Source organism: Coenobita brevimanus, chromosome 53 (genome assembly GCF_032717465.1).
Source record: "Coenobita brevimanus isolate Jiangsu-jjx chromosome 53, ASM3271746v2, whole genome shotgun sequence".
NCBI classification, from domain to species: Eukaryota; Metazoa; Arthropoda; class Malacostraca; order Decapoda; family Coenobitidae; genus Coenobita; species Coenobita brevimanus.
In genome coordinates, this window is record NC_137006.1 from 35,458,231 (window position 1) to 35,482,146 (window position 23,916).

A 23,916-nucleotide genomic window follows, 5' to 3' on the forward strand; every position below is an offset into this window, starting at 1 on the left:
AGTGCAGTTGGGTTCCCTTTCTAGACCGGAGCTTAGACGCAGTAAGAGAGGAACAGGGCATAAAACAGGGCGATAACTTTACACGTGTATTGATTCACTACTGTAGAACAGGAAGACTTGTACACAATATACTGATTAAAATTAATACATGGGCTGGTAGGTGGGTTTGGAGTATCTCGCTGGATACTAGCCAGACAGGAGTCTTAATTCAGGTTTGGGAAATACACAGCTTTTACAGTCACTGCAGAAGAGGCTCTTTTACACAAAGGAGGCGATACACTGGTGTTATAAGTGCGTGCGTGTGTGTGTGTGTGTGTGTGTGTGTGTGTGTGTGTGTGTGTGTGTGTGTGTGTGTGTGTGTGTCTGTGTGTAGAGACAGACAGACACACTTACTGTCTACAACCAAGCATCAATTGTTCATAGGATTAGCACCCAAAACAGTAAATGGCTTTCCTCGGTAACAAGAAATCAGCTTGTTTTTCTCTCATAATAAAGTCACCTGAAGCTATCACTTTATGGAGTGAATGCATAAAGGACGCATTAGTCTGTGGCAAAGCATAACACCTGTTGCAACGTGGTACCATTCCCTGGACTCAGGTGTGTGTGTTCCTAAATATAGTGATTCTCTCTCTCTCTCTCTCTCTCTCTCTCTCTCTCTCTCTCTCTCTCATATATATATATATATATATATATATATATATATATATATATATATATATATATATATATATATATATATATATATATTGGTAGTTCTTACCATGCAGTCACCGTGCACCTGCAGTGCTGATGATAAATTTCTCCTGTCACAGCTGCTCAAGCCACAAACTGCAGTCGTACTGAAGTTTTTTTTTTTTCAAGATGAATTTAAATAAAACTGTGTATTTTCAGTGCATTATTATCAGTAATACCTTAATCTCTTATGTCACTATGTAACATAAAAACATTTATCATTATCTGCATTATATTTATTTACATTATTGTCATAATGATTATTACATATTTTATGAAACTTAAAAGAATGTTACTTATATTTTTTATTACACGATAACACACAAAATTTACCAGATGAAGTAACGTTGGGTCTGGTTAGTACTTGGATGGGTGACCGCCTGGGAACACCAGATGCTGTTGGCATCCCTACGTGTCAAGTGGGGTTGGTGGAGGATTAGTGCCCTTCCCTGGAAAACAATTAACTCTAAGCCCTTGGCCACCCCGTTTGGGATACATGGCGTCTGGCAATGAATGAATGAATGAATGAAAAAATTATCAGGATACATGTCAGTCCTTGTTAGTCATGCAATTATGATAATATGTCACCCTCTTCTAAAAACTCATGTTGAACTTCTCAAAACAAGTAATGTATACACACAATTCTTAATCACTGTATTAATAACTAGTTCCATAATTTTGGTCATGTGGCTTCTTATTCGTTCTGTGAAATCAAAACACGCTAATTGCAAATGTTTACATTTTAGATCATTTGCAAGTAATAACCTCAGCTTCTATACGCTTCAGTTGGTATACTTTTGAGAAATTATGGTTATGAAAACACGATAGGGCTTCTATTTTGGTAACATTATCTAATTACCTCATAAGAAGGAAGTAGAGATGTGACTTCACTGTCTACTATATATATTGTGATGTTGAAAATAAATCGCAGATCATCTTCTGTGTCATTGATATGCACACATTTTCACTGATATGCACACGTTACACTTACGTTATCTTTACAATAGATAATGCAGTTATTACTCAAAAACTCCCCTCAGAAGAATTAAAGTTACGACCTGTAACGGCTGCCAAATCTAAAGTGTGGAAAACATTTGGTATAGTGACTGATAAGGAAATCTGTTTTAAATTTCTCTCCATGTAAGAATTATATCATGTGTTGAAATATAACGGCAGCTCTACAAGTATTGAAAGTTTGGTTAAGCATAAAAGGAAGATTACCACCGGACAAATCTTGCCATTCCAAGTATCTAAACACAAGAAACAGGTTCCTTCATGAACAAAAAAGAATGCAATGACTGGAGCGTGCGTCATTTTTGTTTTTTTTTTAATAGGGACATGATATTTCCCTTACGTTTTCGTTAGTTTGGGACTCTCCTTCAAAGGCTGGCACAATAAGGTTTGAGTGATTTGTTTACGTTAAATCTAGTAATTTTTTGTGTAAGGTAGATTGTATATATAACTAGAGGCCCTCCGAAGGAGAGAATCACACCAGCTTCAAGCCGATACATATCTAGCGCGACTATGAAGATGACCCTAACCTTGACCTACTTTCACCGCTTAAGAACTCTTAGGAGATTTTCATCCCTAACAAACACATGCAAAATTTTATGATGGTGCCTTGAGTGGCTGTGAAGTTATCGTGGTAACAAACTCACAGACCTTGACCTACTGTCACTAGTTTCGAACGTGTAAGAGATTTTTATCCCTACTACTCACCTGTACATTTTTGTGATGATGTCTTGAGCGGTTGCGAAGTTATCGTGCTAACAGACACACAAACACACAGAGAGACAGGCAAAACTGAAAACAATACTCGTAGCAGAATTTCATCCCTGCTACACACCTCCAAACCTTTGTGACATCTTGAGCGGTTGCAAAGTTATCGTGGTAACAGACAGACATACCATGATCTACTTTCACCAGTTTCGAACTCGTCATCGCGTTTTTATTTTTTCCAACTACACACCTGTAAAAAATTGTAATGATATCTTGAACTTTTTTTTTATGAGAATAAATATATATATACATACATTCTTATCTATCTATCTATCTATTTATCTCTCTCTCTCTCTCTCTCTCTCTCTCTCTCTCTCTCTCTCTCTATATATATATATATATATATATATATATTTATATATATATCTATATCTATCTATCTATCTATATATATATATATATATATATATATATATATATATATATATATATATATATATATATATATATATATATATATATATATATTCCTGACATATACTGTGTATAATATATAATATATATATATAAAATGTAATATATATATTTTTAAGTATTCATATGTATTTCTCTATCTCTCCATCTATCTCTCTATCTATCTATCTATATACTGATATTTATATATATGCATATGTACATGTATATATGCATGTGTGTGTGTGTGTGTGTGTGTGTGTGTGTGTAGGAAATCAAAGTTGACTGTCAAAATTCTTTTGGACACACGTCCAGAAAGAAATTGTCAATTGTTGGAGTTCACGCAGCCGTTCCTAATCCTAGGTCTATCAACAGTGGTGTTCCTTAGGGCTGTGTCCTATCACCGACTCTCTTCCTTTTATTCATCAATGACCTTGTAAGCTGTACATCTAACGCTATCCACTCTTACGCTGATGATACACCGTTCACCTTTCCATTCGGCTCCCACAACATCCATCTCAGCAGTTAATACAAAAAACAAGGGATGAGGCTGTGGCATCTAATGCCTGACTTGACTCTTATCTCTGACCGGGGTAAAAATAATCTTGTTGATTTTAATGCATCAAAAACTCAGTTTTTACATCTATCAACCCAAAATAATCTTCCACAGAGGTACCTACTAATGTTTAATAATATCCAACTCAACCCTGCATCATCCTTGAACATGCTTGGGGTTTCATTCACTCGGGACTTATCTTGGAAAGATCATATTGCATCACTTGTAAAATCTGCGTCCAACATATTAGGTGCGCTAAGCTGACTCCGTACCTTCTTTACCCCTGCACAGTTGTTAACTTTATACACGGGTTTTATTCGCCCCTGTGTAGAGTACAAGTATCATTTGTGGGGAGGCTCCCCACATACAGCTCTTCTCAATAGGGTGGAGTCAAAGGCTTTTCGTCTCATCAACTCTCCTTCTCTTACTGACTCCCATTAACCTGTCTCTTCGCCACACTGTTGCACCTTTATCTCTTTTGTATCGCTACTTCAATGGTCACTGCTCCCCTGCACTGTCTGCTTGCATCCCTCCATCTCTACGTCGGGCGTGTAACACCCGTCTAGCAACAAACTCCCATCCCTTTTCTGTCCAACTCTTTAATGCAAGAGTTAACCGTTACTCCCAGTCCTTCATTTATGCAACAGGTCAACTCTGGTAGTGTCTCCCTCTGTCTGTATTTCCTACTTCCTTTGATCTCCAGTCATTAAAACGCAGTGTGTCCAGGCATCTTGAAATGAACGGATCTTGATTTTGGCTCTCTTTTGAATTTTTTTTATTTTATTATTATTATTATTATTTTTTTTTTTGAAGGAACGGTTTGCGGGCTCCTGGCCATTGGTTCCGACTTTCTTGCATAAAAAAATAAAATAAAATTGAAGAGCATATGTCACAGTGTAGTTAAATGAGGAACATTACCTGAGACACGTTCGTATAATTAAAAATATATAAACATCAGTGGTGATCTTGCACTTATAAAAACAGTTTTATTTCATGAGCCTCACATCACGTAGAGCACGGGTGCTGGATACACTGTTACACTGATATAATACAGGAGAGTTGTGCTGCTACGACCGAGTGAGTTGGTTTTGAAGAAAGAATGGATACATAGGAAAATTTCTATTTACCTTCCCATTGCAGGTGAACTTTATGTTTCTTTTAATGTCCTCAGTTCTAAACCTAGCCTTCTCAAGTGTTCCTATGTACTACATTTGCCTGTTAGCACATTTAAGCCCGGAGAGAGAGAGAGTCCTGCATCACCACTGGATTCATATGTTGTTTCACTGACTACTTGTGATATTACAAAAAACATTTGGTGCTGGCCTTTTTTGCTTGACAATAATTGCTTGTTGGTGGAAACATACAAACATGTTCTTCCTTTATGTTACTATCCACCATATGCAACAAAAAAATTTTCTTTATTTTCTCTTTGGGATTTATGACATGTGTGAGCGTGGACATATCAGAACAAGCAGAAACTCATTGCACATCCTGTGTCACTTCATGTTATTTGATCTTGATAGGTTTTCGCCATCTACTTACCCTTATCTGTGACTCTGCAGTATCATCGGATACATCATTACTTTATAGAGTATAATATGACAGAAGTTTATGTCTATTCTTGAGAGGATGTTCTGACAGTAGTTTAATTCTTCTCTTAGGAGGATTAGGTATCTTTCACGCTATGTAAGTTTGTAATAATAATTCCTGAGAATGAGGGGTAGTGAGAGGAAATTGTGGTGAATATGATATGGAAGTGTAAAAAGTGAGTCCGAGGCATGGGCGAGATGGCAGTGTGTACATCAGTTGTGGTTCAGCGCTGGTGTAGTGAGGACAGACCAGGTGGCTAGCTGCTCTTGCCCACCCAGACACACGTACACGCTCACCTGTCACTGGCTGCTCCTCTCTTGCTCAATATTTTGGAGGTGTGTTTACTTTTTAAATGGTCTTGTGAAAGAATGTCGGTACTGTTTTTGTGCTTTGCTGAGGTGCGGGAAGCACAAGGTATTTTCGGTATATCGCTCCATAAATGGCTAAGACATCCATTTTATTTGCGCAGTGATTTTACTGCAAAGATTAATGCATCATCTTGTGGAAGGTAGGATACTCGGTTATATCAATGTTTAAAGCTAGATTTGTAATTCTATTCCCGCAAAATTTATTTCATATCCTCTGTGTTTTCAATAAAGCAGTTTTAAAGAAAACTTCAAACCAAAAAAATACATTTTTAAAAATCAATATGGACACACACACACACACACACACACACACACACACACACACACACACACACAGACTTTACTGATCAACCAGAAGACCCGCCGACATACCTTATATAAAAAGAAAAAAAAAAAAAAGGCTGATACCAATATACCAGTCCTGTATGAGACAGCCCTAGGATGTATTCAGTATAGATGGTGGGTGTTTGCGCCGAAGTGGTGACATGTAGAGGCGTGTAGGAGGACTACTGGGGCTTGAGGACAGGCCTCGAAGCCATTGCCCACAGCTGAACACAGTAATAATGAGTGTGTGTTTGTGTGTCATAAGTAGGAAACTAATTACATGAATCTTTTGTGCTGGCTAATAATATACGATTCTCATGCGCTACTACCCTGAGTGGATAGTGTTAGATGTATAGTTAAGAAGGTCAATGATGAATAAAACGAAGTGAGTTGGTGATAGGACAGAGCCCTGAAGAACACCACTGTTGATATATCTTGGAGACGAATGATAGCAGTCTACAACAGTGGCTATAGAACGACCAGAAAGGTAAGCTAGAGATGAAGGCACAGATAGAACGATAGAAACCATAAGAGGGCAGTTAGGAAATTAAAGATATATGCTAGACTTGATCGAAAACCTTTCAAACGTCAAGTGCAATGGCAAAGCTTCCGCCAAAGTCCGGAAAGGAGGATGACCAGGAGTCTGAAAAGTAGGTGAGAAGATCGCCAGTGGAGCCTCCCTGATAGAACCTATACTGACGGTCAGAAAGAAGGTTGTGATAGGAAAGATATTTTTAAATATGTCTATTAGGAATTGATTGTATGGACTTGATGGTAGGTTACTAAAAGGGGTGAAAAGTTTTTATGTAAATAGTAGAGCGTGTGTAAGAGTGGGAAATGCTGTGAGTGATTGGTTTCCCGTGAGAGTGGGGCAGCGACAGGGATGTGTGATGTCACCTTGGTTGTTTAATATTTACATGGATGGTGTTGTAAGGCAGGTGAATGCAAGAGTTTTAGGTGGAGGTCTGAGTCTGGTGAATGTTGATGGTGGAGAGTGGAATCTGAAGCAGCTGCTGTTTGCAGATGATACTGCACTTTTGACTGATTCAGAGGAGAGATTGAGACAGTTGGTAGAGGAGTTCGGAAGGGTGTGTGAAAGGAGGAAATTGAAAGTAAATGAGAATAAGAGTAAAGTGATCAAGTGTATGAGGTTGATAGATGGTAGGGGGATGAATATAGTTTTGAATGGTGAGTTGCTTGAGGAGGTAGATTCTTTTAAATATCTAGGGTCACATGTTGCTGTGGATGGAAGAATAGATGCAGAAGTGAAGTTTAGAATAAATGAAGTAGGAAAGGTGCTGGGAGGAATGAAAAAAGTGTTTAAATGTCGTTCGCTTAGAATGGATGTAAAAGAAGGCTGTATGAGGGTGTTGTGGTACCGACTGCGTTATATGGGGCTGAAACATGGAATATGGGTGTAGCAGAGAGGAAAAGTTTGAATGTAATGGAGATGAGGTGTCTGAGGAGTATGTGTGGAGTGACGTGTATGGATCGGGTGCAAAATGATGAAGTGCGAAGGAGAACTGGAGTTGTTCGAGAGATGGCTGGTAGAGTTGAGCAGAGGGTGTTGCGATGGCTTGGGCATATGGAGAGAATGGATAATGAACGATTGGTGAAAAAGATAACTAGATCTGATGTGAGAGGTGTAAGGCTGAGAGGAAGACCACGAATAGGATGGATGGACAGTGTGAAGAGAGCGCTGGATGCGAGAGGGATGTCTGTTGAGCAAGGAAGAGTGGCTGTGCGTGACAGAAATAAATGGAGAGAAATTGTGAATGAATAAGTGATGACGCAGCCCTGATGGGATATTCTCCCGCATTTGGTCTGATCAGCTAGTCAGGTCAGGTGCGGGTAAAGGGATGGGTCTGTTATGATGTGGCAGGGGTAAACCAGTTCTGCTGTCGGGCCCTGCTGCGGATGTCACTGATTGCATTGCGCAGTTGACCCTTGTGCGGTGTGGTGCGGTGAAGATCTGTCCGTTCTCCCCTTTGGGGCTAAGATGCGAATGAATGTGTTTGCATGGATGAGTAAATGGGGAGTGTGTCGTCCTGTCTCGGCTACCTCCCTTTCCTTGGGGGAAGCAGCCTAGGTATATAGATATAGATAGAAGAATTGACTCAAAAAGTTTTGAGATACAGGATGTTAAAGCAATTAGACGATAGTTAGAGGGTTGGGAATGGTCACCCTTCTTTGGGATTGGCTGAATGAGAGCAAACTTCCAGTAAGAAGGAAAGGTACAAGTTGATAGACAAAGGCAAAATAGTTTGCCTAGACAGGGTGTAAGCACAGAAGCACAGTTCTTGAGAACAACAGGAGGGACTCTATCAGGCCCATATGCCTTGTTAGTACTAAGGCCAGTGATGGCAGAAAATACATCAGCTGAAGAAGTTTTAATGCAGCCATGAGGAAGTCAGAGGGGGAAAGTGATGGAGGAACAGCACCGGAATCGTCTAAGGTGGAATTGGAGGAGAAAGTCTGAGTGAAGAGATCTGCTTTATGAGTACAAGAAATAGCTACAGAGCCATCAGAGTAGAAAAGAGGAGGGAAGGATGATGAAGTAAAGTTGTTAGAAAGGTTTTTGGCAAGGTGGCAGAAAGAGTAGGAAGAATTCGAGTTGGAGAGTTGAGAGCATTTAGTATGGTTGAAATTATTTTTTGCAGAGTGAAGAACAGACTTAGCACGATTCCGGGGTAGAAACGTATAAAAGATCTGATTCAGGGGAGGGTTGCCACTGGTACCTTTTATAGGCCCATTCCTTATTGCGGACAGCATTAGAACAAGCGTGATTAAACTAAGGCTTTCTTGCATTAGTCAAAGGATATAAGAAAGGAATGTATGCTTCCATGTGCAAGAGAATAATCTCCGTATTGCACAAGGCACACTCTGATGGCTCCCGGCCATGGAAGCAATATCATTCCAGGGAAAAATCAAAGAAGTACTGCCTGAGGGCTCCCAATCCGCAGCTCCAAAGTGCCACAGACGACGTTTCCCTGGAGGGTCCACAGGCCGTACCGGAGTGATAGGACAGGTTAAGGTGATAAGATTGTGATCGGAGGAGCCCAACGGAGAGGAAAGATTAACAGAGCAAGCTGAAGGATTAGTTGTAAGGAAGAGGTCAAGCATGTTGGAGCTCTCTCCGAGGTGGTCAGGGATACTGGTAGGGTGCTGTAGAAGCTGCTCTTGGTCCTTGAGAATAGAAAAGGTGTAGGCTTGTTCACCAGTTGGATCAGTGAAAGGAGAGGAGAGCCAAAGGTGGTGGTGAGCATTGATATCTCCTAGAATGGAGATTTCAAAGATAGCAGAAATGAATAGAATGTGTTCCATCGTATAAGTAAGATAGTCGAAGAATTTTTGACAGTCTGTAGAATTAGGGGATAAGTAAACAGCGCATACTGTATATATTTAGTCAGAGAATGACAAGAAAGCCGAAGCCAGAGTGTAGAGAATTCAGAAGAATCGAGTTCAGGTACACGAGAAGAAGATAAGACTGTGTATATATACACAACAGCCACCTTTGGCTTTGAAATGAGTATAGAGAAAGTAGGAGGATACAGAAAAAGGTTTGCTGTCAATTGCCTCAAACAGCTGAGTCTCAGTTAGGAAAAGGAAGTGAGGTTTAGAGGAGGAGAAGTGGTGCTCAACAGAGGGAAAGTTGGAGGAAAGGCCACTGTAGGAATTGATGCTGACCTCCATATTTCTTACAAATGTAAGCAGATGGAGTGACTAATGTCACCCCATGTAGGTTCTTGAGATGATGTTTTCCTCTCTAATCTTTCCCAAGGGCAAGCTTTCATCAAGTCTTCGTAAGTAGAAAGACATCGTCTGTCCAATACAGCAGGCTTACCAAAGAAAGGGTAATTAAGTCCTTGCCTTGTAATCTTCTGTTTACTCATTGTCTCACTGCCGCACGTGTATTCTCATAGACTGCAGGGCTGCTACCGACCGAACACTACAGCATTTTTGACCAAGTTCCTGAAAATAAGTAATACTGATTTTCACTGAGGCAGTGGAAGATATTATTGTATATTAATGTACCTTTACACGAATGATATACAGGTTTTTAGTTTTCATATCATAGCTACCATTAAATCATAGACATCATGGTAGAACTTTAGGAATTTTTAAAAAACTACTGATTTTTTCTTTTTTCTTTTTTCATTTTTTGGACGACTTGTAACAGTAGAGGTGTCATAAAGACTTTGTAGTTACTTGTAGAGAAGTATATTTTAGACTTGTGGTCGAGCGGCTTTTATATCTTGTAGTAGCTTATATATTATCATATATCAATCCGTCTTTCCATGTGTCATTTAAAAGGTATAACAATGGTTTTCAGCAGTACCAAAAAGGAAAAAACCTCAAAATATCAAATCGTGGTATATCACATCTGTTGCCTATTTTCGTGGGTGAATTTTTAAACTTCAATCATCTTTGGCCAGTAAAAGGTATCCTAGAGCAAAATGCTTTTAGCGCAAGTTTTTCCTCATGAAATGACAACTTTTCCACTCTACCCACATCTAAACACCGAAAAACGTGTAAAAACTCTCCACCCTAATATATATATATATATATATATATATATATATATTAGACATAGGTATAGAAAGGTATATTCAAACAAGCCAAAGAACAGGCGTGATTTTGAAGTCTTTATAACAGACAATATTCGAATTATTAACCAGGTGTTCAAGAAAACTTCAAAATACTAGAAACCTTTGTCTCTGACATTTGTTGATTATGAGAAAACATTTAATTCAGTTTAAAAAGCTGTACTGATGAGAGGAACTCGAGGACGAGGCGGAGAAGAAACTTAAGTAGCCATTAGAGATACCGCAACCATCATAAAACTGTATAAGGAAAGCCAGAAAATATTAAAAAAAAAAAAAGGTGTTAGAAAAAGAGACAATTTGAACAACGTATTCACTGTGCACCTATAGGACAATCTCTGACACTATGATTGGGATGAAAAAGGAATTAAAGTAAATGGTGAGATACTGAAAAATCTCATACTTGCGGACGACACAATGTTCTTCATGGAAGACTAGAAGGCCAGGGAGTCTCAAGGTAGGCTTGAGTACGAATATGAAGATGAAAAACAGGTTTAACGGACACACTTGTTCCCATCCAGTAAAAATAGGAGATAAACAACTATACTGTGTTGAGGATTACATATACCAAGGCACGCAGTTCAGGCAGACTAAGTCCACGACAATGAAATCAAGTGAAGAATAGGAATGGGATGGAGGGCTTTTGGTAAACTAAGTAACTGAAAAGGATAAGCAATTACCATAATGCCAAAAGAGAAAGTTTCATAATGAGATTATCAGTCCTGTTCTAACTTATGGATCAGAAATGTGGAGCCGAACAAAATCTTTGGAAGGTAAACTTAGGAATGCTCATAGAGGAATAAAAAGGATAATGTTGGGGGTCAAGTGGAGAGAAAGAAAAAATAGAGAGCTTCATGGATTAAAGAACAAGCGAAAGCACAGAATATAATCACTACAGCCAAAAATGCTTAAATAGCTGAGGTCGTCATTTCCTTCGTAAAGCAGATAAGGCGGTGGACAACCAGACAAACTGAGTGGCAGCCCAGCGATAGAGTGAGAGTAAGAGGTGGATTGAAGATGAAATGAGATTTGGAGTCTCGCAGTAATTTCAGTGAACAGGCCAAAATCCAACCAGTGTGGAAAAAGAGTAGAAAAAGATGAGAATGGCTTCTTTCGTGCAGTGGACTGATGATGTCGAAGATGACGCTTTTATATATATATATATATATATATATATATATATATATATATATACGGTATGTGTGTGTGTGTGTGTGTGTGTGTGTGCGTGTTTGTGTGTGTGTGTGTGTTTGTAGAGACAGACAGACAGACAGACACACTTACTGGCTATAACCAAGCATCAATTGTTCGTAGGATTAGCACCCAAAACAGTAAATGGCTTTCCTCGGTAACAAGAAATCAGCTTGTTTTTCTCTCATAATAAAGTCACTTGAAGCTATCACTTTATGGAGTGAATGCATAAAGGACGCATCCGACTGTCGCAAAGCATAACACCTGTTGCAACGTGGTACCATTCCCTTGACTCAGGTGTGTGTGTTCATAAATATAGTGATTCTCTGTCTGTCTGTCTGTCTGACTGTCTGTCTGTCTGTCTGTCTGTCTCTGTCTGTCTGTCTGTCTGTCTCTCTCTCTCTCTCTCTCTCTCTCTCTCTCTCTCTCTAATACATACATACATACATACATATATATATATGTAAAGAGAAGGCTGTATCAGGGTGTTGTGGTACCGACTGCATTATATGGGGCTGAAACATGGAATGTGGGTGTAGCAGAGAGGAAAAGTTTGAATGTAATGGAGATGAGATGTCTGAGGAGTATGTGTGAAGTGACGCGTATGGATCGAGTGCGAAATGATGAAGTGCGAAGGAGAACTGGAGTTGTTCGGGAGATGGCTGGTAGAGTTGAGCAGAGGGTGTTGCAATGGTTTGGGCATATGGAGAGAATGGATAATGAACGATTGGTGAAAAAGATAACTAGATCTGATGTGAGAGGTGTAAGGCTGAGAGGGAGACCACGAATAGGATGGATGGACAGTGTGAAGAGAGCGCTGGATGCGAGAGGGATGTCTGTTGAGCAAGGAAGAGTGGCTGTGCGTGACAGAAATAAATGGAGAGAAATTGTGAATGAATAAGTGATGACGCAGCCCTGAGGGGATATTCTCCCGCATTTGGTCTGATCAGCTAGTCATGTCAGGTGCGGGTAAGGGGATGGGTCTGTTATGATGTGGCAGGGGTAAACCAGTTCTGCTGTCGGGCCCTGCTGCGAATGTCACTGATTGCATTGCGCAGTTGACCCTTGTGCGGTGTGATGCGGTGAGGATCTGTCCGTTCTCCCCTTTGGGGCTAAGATGCAAATGAATGTGTTTGAATGGATGAGTAAATGGAGAGTGAGTCGTCCTGTCTCGGCTACCTCCCTTTCCTTGGGGGAAGCAGCCTAGGTATATAGATAGATAGATATATATATATAAATATATTTATTTTTTTTTTATTTATACACACACACAATCAGTAGAGAGGTGGCCTGCAGTCGTATCGGACCCATGTTCAAATTATCACTAGGGTAGGGAACAGTTTAAGGATTTGAATTTCATTAAATCAGGCTTTACTGATCTACCAGACGAGCCGCCGACATGTCGTAAAAAATAATCCCGGTAATACCAATACACCAGTCCTGTAGGAGACAGCCCTTATATGTACTGAATATGGACGATGGGTGTTAGCGCCAAAGTGGTGACATGTAGAGGTGTATGGTATGTAGGAGGACTGCTGGGCCTTGATAGCAGGCTGTGAAGCCTATGCCCAGAGTAGAACACATAATATATATATATATATATATATATATATATATATATATATATATATATATATATATATATATATATAGATAGATATATATATATATATATATATATATATATATATATATATATATATATATATATATATATATATAAATATTATATATATACGAGTATATATAAATAATTCTCTCTCATATATATATATATATATATATATATATATATATATATATATATATATATATATATATATATATATATATACGAGTATATATAAATAATTATCTTTCTCTCTCAAATATATATATATATATATAGAATCAGAGCATTGCACAGAGCAGTGGCACTGCGCAGTTTGAGAGTGCAGTGGCAATGCTTGACACGCAGTCACCGTGCACCTGCAGTGCTGATGATAAAATTCTCCTCGGTCACAGCTCTTCAAGCCATAAACTGCAGTCGTACTGAAAGTTTTTTTTTCCAAGCTGAATTTAAATAAAACTTTGTATTTTCAGTGCATTATTTTAATAACTTTATCTCTTATGCCACTATGTAACATAAAAACATTTATCATTTTTGCATTATATTTATTTAAGTTATTGTTATAGTGATTGTTATATATTTTATCAAACTTAAAAGAATGTTACGTATATTTCTTATTACACGATAACACACAAAAGTTACCAGATAAAAATAATCAGGATACATGTCAGTCCTTGTATGTCGTTCAATTTTGATAATATGTCACCCTTTTCTAAAAACTCATGTTGAACTTCTCAAAACAAGTAAAGTATACACACATATCTTAATCATTGTATTAATAACTATTTCCATAATTTTGGTCATGTGGCTTCTTATTGGTTCTGTGAAATCAAAACACGCTAATTGCAAATGTTTACATTTTAGATCATTTGCAAGAAATAATCTCAGCTTCTATACGCTTCAGTTGGTATACTTTTGAGAAATTATGGTTATGAAAACACGATAGGGCTTCTATTTTGATAAAAGTATCTAATTACCTCATAAGAAGGAAGTAGAGATGTGACTTCACTGTCTACTATATATATTGTCTATCTATCTATCTATAGCCCGACGCCCTAATCCCGCAAAGGGTGGCCGCAGACAAAACGCCTCCAAGTCACTCTGTCACCCGCCATTTGATTCCCCTCCCCCCAACTCACCCCCCCTCCCTCATATACCTCTCAACTCCATCCCTCCACCTCATCCTCGGTCTGCCCCTCCCTCTCCCTCCCTCCACCTCACCTACATACACCCTCTTAGTCAGTCTTTCATTCTTCATTCTCTCCACATGTCCAAACCACCTCAGTGTATTTCTCCTAATCTTTTCAACCACATCCACATCTACCCCACAACGTTCCTTCACTTCATTCGTCAACCTGTCCCTCCACGTCACTCCACATGCTCCTCTCAAGTAACTCATTTCCACTGCTCTCACTCTTGACTTGTTCCCCTCTTGCAATGTCCACGCCTCGCTTCCATACGTCAGGGTAGGGATCACAATACCATCATGCAGTGACTTCTTAACTTCCATACTCACCTCCCTGTTTCTCATCACTGCTTTCAGTGTACCAACAACCTTTCTTCCCTGCTGTACCCTTTCACGTACTTCCTCCCCCAAAGTTCCATCCTTACTCATCACACTACCCAAGTACTTGAATGCACTCACATTCTCCATATCCTCACCATCCAACCTCACTGCACACTCTGTGACTTCATTCCTCTCAAACACCATAACTTTACTTTTGTTTACATTAACTTTCAGTTTCCTCCTCCCACACACTGTCCCAAATTCATTCGCCAAACCTTGCAACTCCCATTCATCTTCACTCAACAATACTGTATCATCAGCAAACAGCAACACCGGAAGCTTCCAAATCTCACCCTCATTCATTAGGGCCACCCCCACATCCACTGCCCTACCTTGTACCTCCTTTACAACCCCATCCATATATTTATTAAACAGCCATGGAGACATTACACACCCCTGTTTCAGTCCCACATTGAGATCAAAGAACTCACTCAGCTCATCATCCACTCGCACCGTAGCCCTAGCTCCCTCGTACATACTCTTCACAGCACTCAACAATTTCCCCTCCACTCCATATATTCTTAATACCTTCCACATACCTTGCCTATCTTTTCTGTCATAAGGTTTCTCCAAGTCCATGAAGGCAGCATACACTTTCCTTCCCTTCTCTAGATACTTCTCCACTAAACATCTTAGAACAAATATCTGATCTACACACCCTTTTCCCTTCCTAAATCCCCCTTGTTCTTCTCCAACTAGCTCCTCTGTCATATGCCTAACCCTATCAATGAGTATTTTGCCATATATTTTATCAGTCACACTAAGAAGGCAAATACCCCTATGGTTACCACATACTTCTCTCTCCCCTTTTCCTTTGTACAGAGGAACAATTATACCTGATTTCCAGTCCTCTGGAACCCTTCCCTCTTCCCAAGCCAATCTACACAACTTCCATATCCACTCCACAACAATCTCACCCCCATACCTAAGCATTTCACCACACACTCCATCAATTCCTGGGGCCTTTCCCAGCTTAATCTTCTTCATCGCTTCCACTACTTCCGACCTACTGATCTCTTCCTCCCTCCTCTCATCTCTTCTTCTCCCAGCCATTCCCCAACCACTTATACTCACACTGCTCTCACTCTCTACATTCAACAAATCCTCAAAGTGCTCCTTCCATCTCCTCAATTTCTCTCTTCTCCACCAGCAATCTATTATTCCTATCTTTCTCTCCCTACTATTTCCCTTTCACACTGCCTTACTTTCTTTACCTCCTTCCAAAACAATTTCTTACTCTCCCTCCATTTCACACTCAGATTCCTCCCAAACTCTTCATCCACTTTCTTCTTACTCTCCTTCACCAGTCTCTTAACCTCCCTTCTCCTGCTCACATATACCTCTCTTCTCTCTCATCTTCTCCCCTACCTCTACTCGCCAACCATTCACCATATGCCTTCTTCTTTTGTTCCACAGCTCGTTTCACCTCATCATTCCACCATGCTGTCCCTTGCAGATCATCTTCTGTGTCACTGATATGCACACATTTTCACTGATATGCACACGTTTACACTTAGGATATCTTTACAATAGATAATGCAGTTATTACTCAAAAACTCCCCTCAGAAGAATTAAAGTTACGACCTGTAACTGCTGCCAAATCTAAAGTGTGGAAAACATTTGGTATAGTGACTGATAAGGAAAACTGTTTTAAATTTCTCTCCATGTAAGAATTATATCATGTGTTGAAATATAACGGCAGCTCTACAAGTACTGAAAGGTTGGTTAAGTATAAAAGCAAGATTACCACTGGACAAATCTTGCCATTCCCAGTTTCTAAACCCAAGAAACAGGCTCCTTCATCAACAATAAAGAATGCCTTGACTGGAGTGTGCGTCATTTTTTTTTTTTTTTTTTTTAATAGAGACATGAGTTTTCCCATATATGTTTTCATTAGTTTAGGACACTCCTTCAAAGGCTGGCACAATAAGGTTTGAGTGATTTGTTTACGTTAAATCTAGTAATTTTTTATGTAAGGTAGATTGTATATGTAACAAGAAGCCCTCCTAAGGAGAGAATCACACCAGCTTCAAGCCGATACATATCTAGCGCGACTATGAAGATGACCCTAACCTTGACCTACTTTCACCGCTTAAGAACTCTTAGGAGATCTTCATCCCTAACAAACACATGCAAAATTTTATGATGGTGCCTTGAGTGGTTGCGAAGTTATCGTGGTAACAGACTCACAGACCTTGACCTTCTGTCACTAGTTTCGAACGTATATCAGATTTTTTCCCTACTACTCACCTGTACATTTTTGTGATGATGTCTTGAGCGGTTGCTAAGTTATCGTCCTAACAGCCACACAGACAGACAGGCAAAACTGAAACAATACTCGTAGCAGAATTTCATCCCTACTACACACCTGCAAACTTTCGTGACTTCGTGAGCGGTTGCAAAGTTATCGTGGTAACAGACAGACATACCATGATCTACTTTCACCAGTTTCGAACTCATCACTTTTTTTTTTTTTCCAACTACACACCTGTAAAATTTTGTGATGATATCTTGAACTTTTTTTTTTTTTTATGCGAATAAGAAGGAAAGAAGGCTAGAAGTCCGCAAACAATTCCCTCAAAGAAAAAAATAAAAATAAAACAAACGTGAACCAACTTGAAGATCTGTTCATTTCGAGATGCCTCGACACACTGCATTTGAAAGACAGGAGATCATGGGAAGTAGGAAATACAGACAGAGAGAGACAGTTCCAGAGTTGACCTGTTGCATAAATGAAGGATGGGAGTAATGGTTAACTCTTGCGTTAGAGAGCTGGACAGAAAAGGGATGAGAGTTTGTTACTATATGGGTGCTACGCACCCGTCGTAGAGGTGGAGCGATGCAAGCAAAGAGTTCAGAGGAGCAGTGATCATGGAAGTAGCGATAGAAAAGAGATAAAGAGGCAACATTGTAGCGAAGAGACAGACGTTGAAGGGAGCCAGCAAGAGGAGGAGAGTTAATGAGATGAAAAGCCTTTGACCCCACCCTATTAAAAAGAGCTGTATGTGGGTAGCCTCCCCACACATGAGAGTTGTAATCTACACGGGGGCGAACAAAACCCGTGTATAAAGTCAACAACTGTGCAGGGGTAAAGAAGGTACAGAGTCGGCTTAGCACATCTAATCTCTTGGAAGTGGATTTTACAAGAGATGTAATATGATCTTTCCAAGATAAATCCCGAGTGAATGAAACCCCAAGCATGTTCAAGGATGATGCAGGCTTGAGCTGGATATTATGAAACATTAGTGGGTACTCCTGTGCAAGATTCTGTCGGGTTGATAGGTGTAAAAAGTGAGTCTTTGAAGCATTAAAAACAAGATTATTTTTACCCCAGTGGGAGATATGAACCAAGTCAGACATCAGGTGCGCCATAGCCTCATAACTTGTTTGTTGAAGTAACTGCTGGGATGGACGTTGCAGGAACCGAATGGATAGGTGAAGGGTGGCATCATTAGTGTACGAGTGGATAGGGTTAGATGTATAGCTTAGAAGGTCATTGATGAATACAAGGAAAAGAGTTGGTGATAGAACAGAGCCCTGAAGAACACTACTGTTGATAGATCTAGAAGAACGATGGCCATCTACAACAGCGGCTATAGAATGACCGGAAAGGAAGCTGTAGATAAAGGCACGGATAGAATGATAGAAACCATAAGAGATCAGTTTGGAATAAAGATTTATGCCAGACAAGATCGAAAGCCTTTGAGATGTCAAGTGCGATGGCAAAGATTTCTGCCAAAGTCCCGAAAGGAGGATGACCAGGTGTCTGAAAGGTAGGTGAGAAGATCGCCAGTGCAGCGTCCCTGATGGAACCCATACTGATGATCAGAAAGAAGGTTGTGATATTAAAGATGATTTAAAATTTCTCTCCTAAGAACAGACTCGACAACTTTTGAGATACAGGATGTTAAAACAATTGAACGATAGTTTAAGAGTTTGGAATAGTCACCCTTCTTTGGGATTGGCTGAATGAGTGCAAACTTCCAGCAAGAAGGAAAGGTACAAGTTGAAAGACAAAGGCGAAAGAGTTTACCGAGGCAGAGTGTAACCAGAGAAGCACAGTTCTTGAGGACAGAAGGAGGGACTCCATCAGGCCCATATACCTACTTAGTATTGAGGCCAGTGATGGCAGAAAATACATCAGCTGAAAATATTTTAATGTCAGCCATGAGGAAGTCAGAGAGAGGAAGTGATGGAGGAGAACAGCACTGGAATCGTCTAAGGTGGAACTGGAGGAGAAAGTCTGAGCAAAAAGATCTGCTTTATCAGTAGAAGAAATAGCTACCGAGCCATCAGGAAGTAGAAAAGAGGAGCAGCACCGAATCGTCCTAAGGTGGAATTGGAGAAGAAAGTCTGAGCGAAGAGATCTGCTTTATCAGTAGAAGAAATAGCTACAGAGCCATCCAGAGTAGAAAAGAGGAGGGAAGGATGATGAGGTAAAGTTGTTAGAAAAGTTTTTGGGAAGGTCCCAGAAGGAACGGGAAGAATTCTAATTGGAGAGTTGAGAACATTTAGTACGGTTGAAATTATTATTAGCAAAGTGAAGAACAGACTTAGCACGATTCCGAGGGCAGAAACATAAAAATGATGTGATTCAGGGGTGGGTTGGCTCCGGTACCTTTTATAGGCCCTCTCCTTGTTGTGGTTAACAGCATTAAGAACAAGCGTGATTAAACCAAGGCTTTCTTGCATTAGTCAAATGGGATATAAGAAAGGAATGTATGCTTCCCTGCCGGAGAGAATAAACTCTGTAATGCACAAAGGCACACTCAGATGGCTCCCCAGCCACAGAAAAGGAAAATAATCATTCCAGGGAAAATCAAAGAAGTACTGCCTGAGGGCCCCTCCCCAATCTGCAGCTCCAAAGTGCCACAGATGACGATTTCTTTTGAAGGGGTCCTAGCAGGCTGTACCGGAGCAATAGGACAGGTTAAGGTACATAAGGTTGTGGTCAGAGGAGCCCAACGGAAAGGAAAGATTAATAGCACAAGCAGAAGGATTTGTTATAAGGAAGAGGGTCAAGTAGGTTGGAGCTCTCTCCAAGTCGGTGTGGGAAACAGGTAGGGTGCTGTACACAAGCTGCTCAAGGTATTACGGATAGAAAAGATGTAGGCTTGTTCACCAGGTGGATCAGTGAAAGGAGAGGGAGAGAGCCAAAGGTGATGGTGAACATTGAAATCTCGGAATGGAGATTTCCAGAGAAAAGAGAAATGGATAGAATGTGTTCCATCGTAGAAGTAAGATAATCAGAAAGAATTTTTCATTGTTAGCAGAATTAAGGGATATGTAAACAATGCAGATATATATAGCCAGAGAGAATGACAGGAGGGCCGAAGCCAGAGAGTAGAGAATGCAGAAGAAACAAGTTTAAGGAACAGCAGAGAGCAAGATAAGTCCGATGCGTACATATACACAACAGCCACTTGTGGCTTTAAATTGGGTATCGAGAATATAGGAGGATACAGAAAAGGGTTTGCTGTCGAGTTGCCTCAGACAGGTGAGTCTCAAGTAAGGGAGAGAAGGTGAGGTTTAGAGGAGGAAAGGTGATGTTCAACAGAGGGAAAGTTAGAGGAAAGGCCCGTCAAATTTGCAGAAATATGAAGAAGAAGTGAGTCAGACAGTGGTTCCAGGCCGCTCTTAGGGTCAAGTCACCAGGAGAGGGACGGATGGTGGGGACATTTATGGTCCTCCTCTTGAAGACTCTGAGGCATCATTAATATGCGCCATTTTAATTTTTTCAGTTTTGAAAAGGAAGTGTAGTGTGTACTGTGCATGTAGTTTGGCGTTGACTGTTAGAGAAACATGTATTGGAGAGCATGCTGGCCTACTCTCTGTTTTACTAAAACACTGAAAAAGTTCAGCAAAGCGGGATGGTCATGAACTAGTCCCGAGGGCTGATGTGAAACGGGAGCTCTAGCTCTCTCCTGTCATCCAGCTTTCCACCACCTTTGGGAGTACTGCCCTGCTCCGACCGATGCTACAGTCTACTTGTACGTTGCGAATTTATCTTGCACACACACACAGACACAGACACAGACACACACACACACACACACACACACACACACACACACACACACACACACACACACACACACAAGTTGAAAACATTACTAACTTCGATCATATCGGCCGTGGCAATTGATTCATTTTGCGCAGGACGAAGGATGTATATTGGACGGGGAGCTAGCTTGAGTTTAATTACACAATTGCATACGAAAGGTCTGATGATGGAAATCAGATTTGATATTAGTTGAGTAACAAAGAAAACCCATTTCTTGAGTTTCGCATTCCTGGCGTTATGGGGTAAGCGGCTCCCCCAAAACCCCAAAATTTCACCTTCAATTACACTTTTGTGTACAAGTCTGAAATTATATGTCATGAAACTAGTGATTGTCAGTGAATCAAAATATATATAACTCAAGAAAAGAAATTGTCTGGCATTTTTACTTAAGAAGTGTCCTTTAAGGGGATAAAAGGGATTCAATTACACTTTTGCGTACAAAAAAATTCACTTTGCTACTCTCAGTCCAATTATACGTTATATAAAACAAAAATATTGCTTAAGAAAGGCTCTTTCCTGGCATTTTCAGATAAGTAGGTGTCTTTTGAACTGACACATGAAACTAGGATAAATAGAAAAAATCAAGATTAACTTTTATTTCACTAAGAAAACGACTTCATCTTTGATAAGTTGCTCCAGACAATTGATAAATGATAAACTAAATTGAATTCACTTGTACATAAGAAATACATACTATTTTATTAGTTTTCTTTGTTTTTTTTAATAATAAAATATTAGGCTGATCGACATATCAATGTGGTTAATTCGGGGACATTGATGAAACATACCTAAATACATGAACTTAATTGGTAGCTACTACTAAAGAAAAAAAAAGTGCACTAATTGTTGCCAATCAAGTAGGTACTGCCTTTTTATCTGCAACAGGAAATATCCAAGAAATATTGATAACATATGATAATTGACTAGTAAAAATTGTTTGAAAGACAATTATGTTTCAACTAAAAAATGTATCTTTTACAGTGAATTGAATCCTCAGTTACACACAGCTAAGCAAACTTTTATCATAATGAACATATAAGGAGTACTGGTTTGATAATGAATGTGTGATGGGTGTGTATCCAGTATCCACTGCATTCAGGCTGATCCTTTCAGGCTAACCTTAATCACTGTCCTCACTATCCTCTTCAGTATACAAATCTTCCTCATCTTCACTGTCATCAGCATTTTGAACTTTTTCAGGAACAACAGAATCTGGCATCAGCGGCCCATCAAACCATATGATATTTATAGGAATTGTTTACCAGTTCCCATCCGAAGGCTGGATGCTTTGGCAAACTGTTGGTACAGGAAGCATTCCACATTCTTGCCACAAAGTTTGTTCTGGCAATTTTCTGCTTGACAACGGCCGCACAAGGTGGAGATGCCACTAGCATCTATCCCCTTCAACCTTTGGAATGGCTTTGTTGCTTCCCTTGGTCCGTATCCCTTCTCAAATGCTCTGAACCGATGATGGTTGATAGGAACCTTAGTTTTCCGTGCACCATGCAGAGCGCATATGTAGTCTTCCAATTACTCTGCTTGTGATGTCATCCACAGGTCCTGTTGCTACTGCAGAGAATGCTTGGAGGAATCTTTTCATCTTTCTCAAGTGTAGCAAGTGGGCGCTTCTTCCCTTTTCGTACGAATGCTGCAGTGTAGTCACAACGATTGTACGCATGAAAACCAGGAAGTGCTGAGCAACACTCCAGGACCTATCCTTGAGGCAATTGCTGAGGCAATTAACATAACGTCTATTTCCGCGTCCTGATGTTCCCACATCGATTCAGACATTTGATGTGATTCTATGCAAGTGGTGTAATAGTATGACCAAAGTATCAGTATCAGCCGCCCTAACAACTATGTCACCACTGGGCATGTCACCATCAGCATGTCGATCATATGAAGACACAGCCTGGTATCTGCTTCTGGGTGGTTGCAGTTTAAATGTGCAATCGGTTGTCTCTCTACTCTGCCATTCACCACACAGTACTTGAAGCATTCTCCATCAACACCCTAGGTAAACCTCTCTGTCACACAATACTGATGCATGATGTTCTGAGGCTCAATCCTTCATAAGGAAGCGATAGAAGCTGTTGCTTGAATGATGGTGATTTGAGAGCTTTTCCGATATCGCTTAGGTCGCACTTGGTCTGGATAGCAATCATGTATATTGTCTCTTCAGCACCCCAACGGTCACGTTCACAGTCCTTTATTGAGGGCTCCTCATAGCCATCGAACACGATATCCACCCTTTTTGATGGATGGGCCAAAACATTATGCAATACTACACGTAATAACCCGCCATATGATGGAGGTAAATTTGGTGGTAAGCAATCGAGCAGGATGTTACCATCAATCAGATGTGAGTAGATTTCCTTAGTCTTACCGTATTGTTCACCAGACTTCTTTTCTTCCCTAGCTCTGATGCGATATGCAGTCCTACTGTTTCTGGGAGGGATTTGTCTGTCTGTATTGCTGATGTTGATTTACCTCAGCGTGACAAGCCTGATAAAAAATTCCCATGTGTCATGAAGTGTCTCTGCTCCCGATAATGTGTGTGTTTGCTCATCATAGTTATCATATGCTAATCCACAAGGGATTCCAGGAGTTGCACCAGCAGGACAACTCAGCTGTCTTTCAACTATAGCATAGGCAAGTTCTGTTTCAAGTTCTTCGACAGCTTGGTAATTGAGGCAAGAACCCAAATTGTTCAACATTGTTATGATTTTCCTGCTTCCTGTGAGAGACTTCAGAGACATAGCTGTCAAAATATGCTTAGCTGGCTTTAGCACACCATGTTTCACAGCGAACAGAGCGTCCTGACTCATAGACTCTGCTCTTCGTTTTACTGATTCTGAATGCATTCGTGAATCTGGTCCCCCAAGTAGAACACCAAAGAAGGTCTTTACCAAATCTGGAGGTGTTCCTTCACCTTTTTTTAAAACATCAATTGTCAGTGGTTAACCCGTGCCGTCCCGAGGACGTACTTCCACGTCCTCACGTTTTGTCACAGCTAATCCCGAGGACGTACTTCAACGTCCTGCAATTGCAAGGTTCATAATTTCCACAATTTTCAATTTTCGCGAGTCATTTTTGGTACGTATACACGGGACCTTTACCTCAACAAGATGCCAGGCAG